We start from the raw sequence: 6,908 nt of genomic DNA on the forward strand, positions 1-6,908 counted from the left end.
GTGTTCAGTTCTGGTCCCCTGCTTACAGGAAGGCTGTGCACGTTTTAGAGAGCGTACACAGGAGATTTACCAAGATGCTGCCTGTAATGGAGGGCAGTTCTTACGAGGAAAGATTGAGGGAGCTAAGGCCTTTTTCATTGGAGTGAAGAAGGGGGCGGGGTGACTTTGTGGAGGTGAACAGAGAGAGGCACAGAGAGAGTGAATTGTCAGAGACTTTTCCTCCCATGGAGTAAATGACTATTGCAAGGCGGCATAATTTTAAGGTGATTGGAGGATGGATAAGAGGATAGAGAATGGTAGGTGGTTGGATGGACTGCCAATGGAGGTAGTAAAATTAGACACATCTGGGACATTTAATAGACTCTTGGACAGACACATGGATAATAGTAAAATGAAGGGTATGTAGGTTAGTTTGATCTTACAGTCGGGTAAAAGGTTGGCATGAAATCATTGCTGAAGGATCTTGGGCGGAACTGTTCTGTGTTCTATGCTCGGTCTGGTAAACTGGGTAATAAATCGAGATCATTGCAAAAAGGATATGGCATTCAGGAGAAGCTAGTGAACAGGACACAACATTTGCTTGATGGTTGTAGACAGAGAGTGGTGGGAGACATGTTGTTTTTCCGACTGGAGGCATGTGACCAGCGGTGTCGTGGGTCCACTGGTGTTTGTCATTTGGATAAATGGTTTGGATGGGAATATTGGTTTCCTGGTAAGTAATTGTTTTGGGTGACACTGAAATTGGTGGTAAAGTGGACAGTGAAGAAGGTTATATATGATACAACAGGATGAACAGTACTGCTGGGATAGTGGGCTGAAGAATAGCAGATGGAGTTTAATTAGATAAATGTGAAGTGTTCCATTTTGGTCAAACAAACCAGAGCGGGACTTGTACAGTTAATGTTCGGGCCCTGGTAGTGTTGTCAGTCAGTGACCCAGGGATGTAGGTACACAGTTCTTTGAAAGTGGTGTCACAGGTAGACAGGCTGGTGAAGCAGGTCTTTGGGATGGTTACCTTCATTCGGGAGAGCGTTAAGAGTAAGAGTTGGGATGTCATGTTGTGGCTGGAAAAGACATTGGTGAGGCCACCATTAAAACATTGTTGATTAGTAGGAAGAACTCATCTTGTTCACGAATCTCCATTGGGGAAGGACATCAAATATTCTAACCTGGTTTGGCCGACATTTGACTCCACACCCATAGCAATATGGCTGACTCTGAGCTGCCCTCTGGGTAATTAGCAGTGGGGTCAAAGAACGTTGTTCCAGGCAGTGACACCCACATCCCATGAATGAATAAATAAAAATACCTATGTCCCTCCCTACCTCTGCAAACCCCTCCAGCTGCAGCAATCCGTCCTGGCTTTGTAACACCCTGACCACTCTCTGTAACAGTCTCACCACCTCCAGCACCTTCACATCTCCCTGTTCCTATCGTGTCAATGAACCCTGACCGTGGCTCCCCTTCCTACAACCCTCCTCCTGCGAGCAGACCCATTGCAATCCATTAACATTTACTCCTAAAACATTCTCTCACTTCAGGATTTTAAGTACTTTTTGGTGATCTTCTCAGCCTCATGACCTAGTATGATTCCTTTTGTCCTGAGTAAGGGATCAGTGGGAATTTCTTGCTGAGGTTTTTACTGTTTCAATTGAATGTCCTTTTGTTGAGTATTTTGCATTGTCTCTTCAAATGTTTTCCACTGTCCATTTACAGGCACATATTTCAGTCTGTTTCGCCTGTTTCCCTTGGTCAGTTCTCATCTCAAACTCATGTCATTGGCTATTTTTGTTTCTAGTTGTAGCTTGTCCTTTCTGTGATTCACTTTAATACTTTAAATTTATTTAAACTGCACTTTATCACAATTTCCCGAAGGATCTCTGCAGGTGACATTACTCATCCACTAAGTTTCATTACACGGTCGCTCTGCGATAGTTATGTCCCTTAACAGTTGCACAATGTGTTTTTCAAAGAAACACTGAAAAAAAAATTAACCAAGATCCTCTTCCAATATTAATATTTACCGTGTGATTGTCCCAGATTATACAAATATTGAAGTTTTCCAAACGTATCACAATGCCTTTGTTAAAAAAAATCCAATGAGTTACTGTGTAATGCAGTGATGAGCAATGAAATGCTGTTCAGTGGCTAAAACTGTTCTGCTGCTTGTTTCCTTGGCAAGTAGTAGCAAGTATTCACATTCAGACTGACGCTACTTCATGATCTGAGGCCAAATGCTTTCTCTGTAATGCCTTTGTTAACCATTATTGTTAGCGTTGTGTGTTTTGCCTGAGTTTGCACAAGATTACGGACCACTGAATATTTTTGGTCACCCTGTATCCATGTCTCCCTGGTGTCTAAATCTCTTTTATCTCTGTGTCACAAATCCATCGACCTTATTGCAGCAACGTTGTCCATTCAAATAAAAACATTATATACTCTCTTCCACAATTTTCTGTCACAAATCTATTTGCTGATGTACAATTTTAGTTAAACTCTGTCCCATTCTGTTCCTTTCTGCTTGTCTTCAGTCACATTCCCATTCCGTTTCATTGCTTCACCTTTTCCCTTTGGATTTGGAAAGCTCCTTTCACCTGCATCCTCTCTGTCAGTTTAATGCCCTGTCCATAAACCTAGGGACATGATTGGTCATGACATTGGTCCCAGCACAGTTCCAGGGGGACTATCCTAATAGATTTTTTTTTTAAAAAATCAGGTATCGGATGTGAGTCTCTGGCTGACCAGCCTTTCTTGCCCAGTCCTAGAAGCCCTTGAACTGAGTAGCTTGCTCGGCCATTTCAGATGGTTATTGAGAGGCAAACACTTTGCTCTGGGGATGTCGTGCAGGCCACGTCACGATGGGCAGATGTCCTTCTCTAAAGGACAAGTGTTTGGATTTGTTGTACATCAGTAATGGTTTCATACTTATTTGTGGATTGTTAATTATTATTTTTAAAATTATTGATTTCAAATGTCTCCTTTTCAGATGGCGGGATTCAATCCTGTCTCCCCTGAAAATTAGCTGAGGTTTTGGATACATTCTCTCGCAATAATACCACTAGTACATTACTTCACCTGCTCACTGGGTGCTCATCCCTGAGCACTGATACCAGGGCATCATGAAGCTAAACCCATTCTTCCGACACAATTGTGCGAACCTGACATCTTCCAGCAATCTGGGACTATTACTTAATGTCGTTCCATTTTCCAGATCTCTGTGGAACTCAGTGCCATTCTCGATGTGTAACCCTCACTGCATCTGTTTAACTTCCTATTCTGTCTATTTCTCTGTCTCCTGTAGGTACTCAGGAAAGTCCTGACTCAGTAGCCTTCCCAGCTGCTGGGTGGATCGTCCATCACCTCATTGAACGCAGTTGGTCTGCCAGAGAGAGACAAAGGGAAAGGAGATCTGGAGCCTTCAATAAATCCTGTAGTGAAGTAAGGTCACCCACAGTGCACAGAGCAAAGAACAATGAGAGGGCTCCAAACATCTGTGAACAAGACATGACATTGATACACTGCTGGAGGGGAGCACAGGACACACACACACCCCAGGCTCAATCACCACCCCAATGTAAGTTCTGTTATATTAAACTCGCTACTCTGCAACAGTGTATCTATGGCATGTCTTGTGGTCCAGTGTCTTCAATAACTTTTAATTCCTATAACAGATCCTATTGCTGTAACCTACTCCCTTCCCGATAATCCCTCCATGTATTTGAAATGTACTGCATTCCAGATTACCATCCCTATCGCTGTTACCTGCTTCACTGTCTACAACATGCCTTATTTCGGTAGTCTCCTCCTCCAATAAGGTAAAAACAAATTATGCAGATGCTGGAAACCAGAGTCTAGATTAGAGTGGTGCTGGAAAAGCAGGGCAGGTCAGGCAGCATCCGAGGAGCAGGAAAATCGACGTTTCGGGCAAAAGCCTTTCCTCAGGAACAGAGGCCGGGAGCCTACAAAGTGGGTAGATAAATGAGAGGGGGGTGGGGATGGGGAGAAAGTAGCATAGAGTACAATAGATGAATGGGTGGGGAAGAAGGTGATAGGTCAGAGTGGAGGATGGGGGAAGGTAGCAAAGAGTACAATGGGTGAATGGGGGTGGGGATGGGGGTGATAGGTCAGAGAGGAGGGTGGAATGGATCGTTGGGAAGGGAGATAGACCATTAGGACAGGTCATGAGGGTGGTGCTGATCTGGAAGGCTGGAGTTGGGGTGAGATGGGAAAAGGAGAAATGAGGAAACTGGTGAAGTCCACATTGATGCCCTGGGGTTGAAGTGTTCCGAGGCGGAAGATGAGGCGTTCTTCCTCCAGGCGTCGGTTGGTGAGGAAGTGGCGGTGGAGGAGGTCCAGGACCTGCATGTCCTCGGCAATGTGGAAGGGGTAGGTGAAATGTTGGGTCACAGGGCGGTGGGGTTGATTGGTGCGGGTGTACCAGAGATGTTCCCTAAAGTGCTCTGGTAGGAGGTGTCCAGTCTCCCCAATGTAGAGGAGACCACATCGGGAGCAACGGATACAATAAATGATATTGGTGGGTGTGCAGGTAAAACTTTGGATGTGGAAGGCTCCTTTAGGGCCTTGGATAGAAGTGAGGGAGGAGGTGTGGGCACAGGTTTTACAGTTCCTGCGGTGGCAAGGGGAAGGTGCCAGGAAGGGAGGGTGGGTTTTTGGGGGGGCGTGGAACTGACCAGGTAGTCACGGAGGGAACAGTCTTTGCGGAAAGTGGAGAGGGGTGGGGAGGGAAATATATCCCTGGTGGTGGGGTCTGTTTGGAGGTGGCGGAAATGTTGGCGGATTATTTAGTTTATGCAAAGCTTGGTGCGGTGGAAGGTGAGCACCGCGGGGTTCTGTCCTTGTTACGGTTGGAGGGGTGGGGTCTGAGGGCGGAGGTGCAGGATGTGGACGAGATGCGTTGGAGGGCATCTTTAACCACGTGGTAAGGTAAATTGCGGTCTCTAAAGAAGGAGGCCATCTGGTGTGTTCTGTGGTGGAACTGATCCTCCTGGGAGCAGATACGGTAGAGGTGGAGGAATTGGGAATACGGGATGGCATTTTTGCAAGAGGTAGGGTGGGAAGAGGTGTAATCCAGGTAGCTGTGGGAGTCGGTGGGTTTGTAAAAATTGTTAGTGTCATGTCGGTCGTCATTAATGGAGATGGAGAGGTCCAGGAAGGGGAGGGAAGTGTCAGAGATGGTCCAGGTAAATCTAAGGTCAGGGTGGAATGTGTTGGTGAATTTGATGAATTGCTCAACCTCCTCGCGGGAGCACGAGGTGGCGCCAATGCAGTCATCAATGTAGCGGAGGAAGAGGTGGGGAGTGGTGCTGGTGTAATTACGGAAGATCGACTGTTCTACGTAGCCAACAAAGAGACAGGCATAGCTGGGGCCCATACGTGTGCCCATGGTTACCCCTTTCGTCTGGAGGAAGTGGGAGGATTTGAAGGAAAAATTGTTAAGGGTGAGGACAAGTTCAGCCAAACAAATGAGAGTGTCATTGGAAGGATACTGTCGGGAGATGAAGAAACGGAGGGCATGGAGATCCTGGTTATGGTGGATGGAGGTGTAGAGGGTTTGGATATCCATGGTGAAGATGAAGCGTTGGGGGCCAGGGAAACGGAAGTGTTGGAGGAGTGGAGGGTGTGAGTGGTGTGTCGAACGAATGTGGGTAGTTCCTGGACTGGGGGATAGGACAATGTCGAGGTAGGCAGACATGAGTTCGGTGAGGTAGCAGCATGCTGCTACCATGGGTTGGCCAGGGTGGTCAGGCTTGTGGATCTTGGGAAGGAGGTAGAACCGGGCAGTGGGGGATCCCAGACAATGAGGTTGGAAGCTGTGGGTGGGAGATCTCCTCCTGAGGTGATGAGGTTCTGTATGCTCTGGGAGATGACGGTTTGGTGACTGGAGGTGGGTCATGATAGTGGGGGTGGTAGGAGGAGGTGTCTTTGAGTTGGCATCATGGCTTTAGCGGTGTAAAGGTCAGTGCACCAGACTACCACTGCACCCCCTTTATCTGCTGGTTTGATGGTGAGGTCGGTATTGGAGCAGAGGAAGTGGAGGGCTGCACGTTGTGAGGGTGAGAGGTTGGAGGGGGGTAGATAGGTTGAGGCGGTTAATGTCTCGGTGATAGTTGGAAATGATGAAATCGAAGGCAGGTAATAGGCCAGCACGGGGTTCCCGGGTGGATGGAGTGTATTGGAGGCCGGCAAAGGGGTCCTTGGAAAATAGGCGGGAGTCTTCATTGTAAAAGTAAGCTCTGAGGCGGAGGCGGTGGAAGAAGTGTTCGATGTCACGTCGTGTATTAATTCTTTGATGTGTGGACGGAGGGGGATAAAGGTGAGGCCTTTGCTGACGACTGATCATTCGTCCTCAGTGAGGGGGAGGTCAGGGGGAATGGTGAAAACTCTGCAGGACTGGGAGCTGGGACCAGGCGTAGGTGTGGAGCTGGGGGAGGCGACGGAGCTTGTAACTGGAGTGGGTGTGGTGTTAGGGGGAATGGGGATGGGGTCATGAGAAGGGGTGATATTCCCCTCAGGGTTCTGGGGGCGGGGATGGTGACAGTGGTACCTGGGGTGGGGTGTCAGCAGAATGCAGGTGAGTGGCGTTGGTGGGGGCAGAAGTGATGGCAAACACGGCAGTGGGGGAAGCGTGGAAGTCACTGAGTGTGTGAAATCAGCGATGATGTGAGGGGCGGAAGTGATGTCACTTGTGGTGTATGAGGAGTTGTGAGGGGCGGAAATGGCATTTACTTTATTTAACCAATAATTTCCTGTCACAAATTTGATTGACAATGTCGTAGTTTAATTAAACTCAGTCCCTTACTGTTTCTTTCTTTTGGTCTTCATCACATCTCCATGGTGTTCCAATATTTCAACCTTTCTCTTTGGACTTGGGAATTTCCATTCACCTG

The sequence above is a fragment of the Chiloscyllium plagiosum genome, unplaced genomic scaffold (genome assembly GCF_037043375.1).
Source record: "Chiloscyllium plagiosum isolate Xiang-an unplaced genomic scaffold, Cpla_swu_hap1 HiC_scaffold_37, whole genome shotgun sequence".
NCBI classification, from domain to species: domain Eukaryota; kingdom Metazoa; phylum Chordata; class Chondrichthyes; order Orectolobiformes; family Hemiscylliidae; genus Chiloscyllium; species Chiloscyllium plagiosum.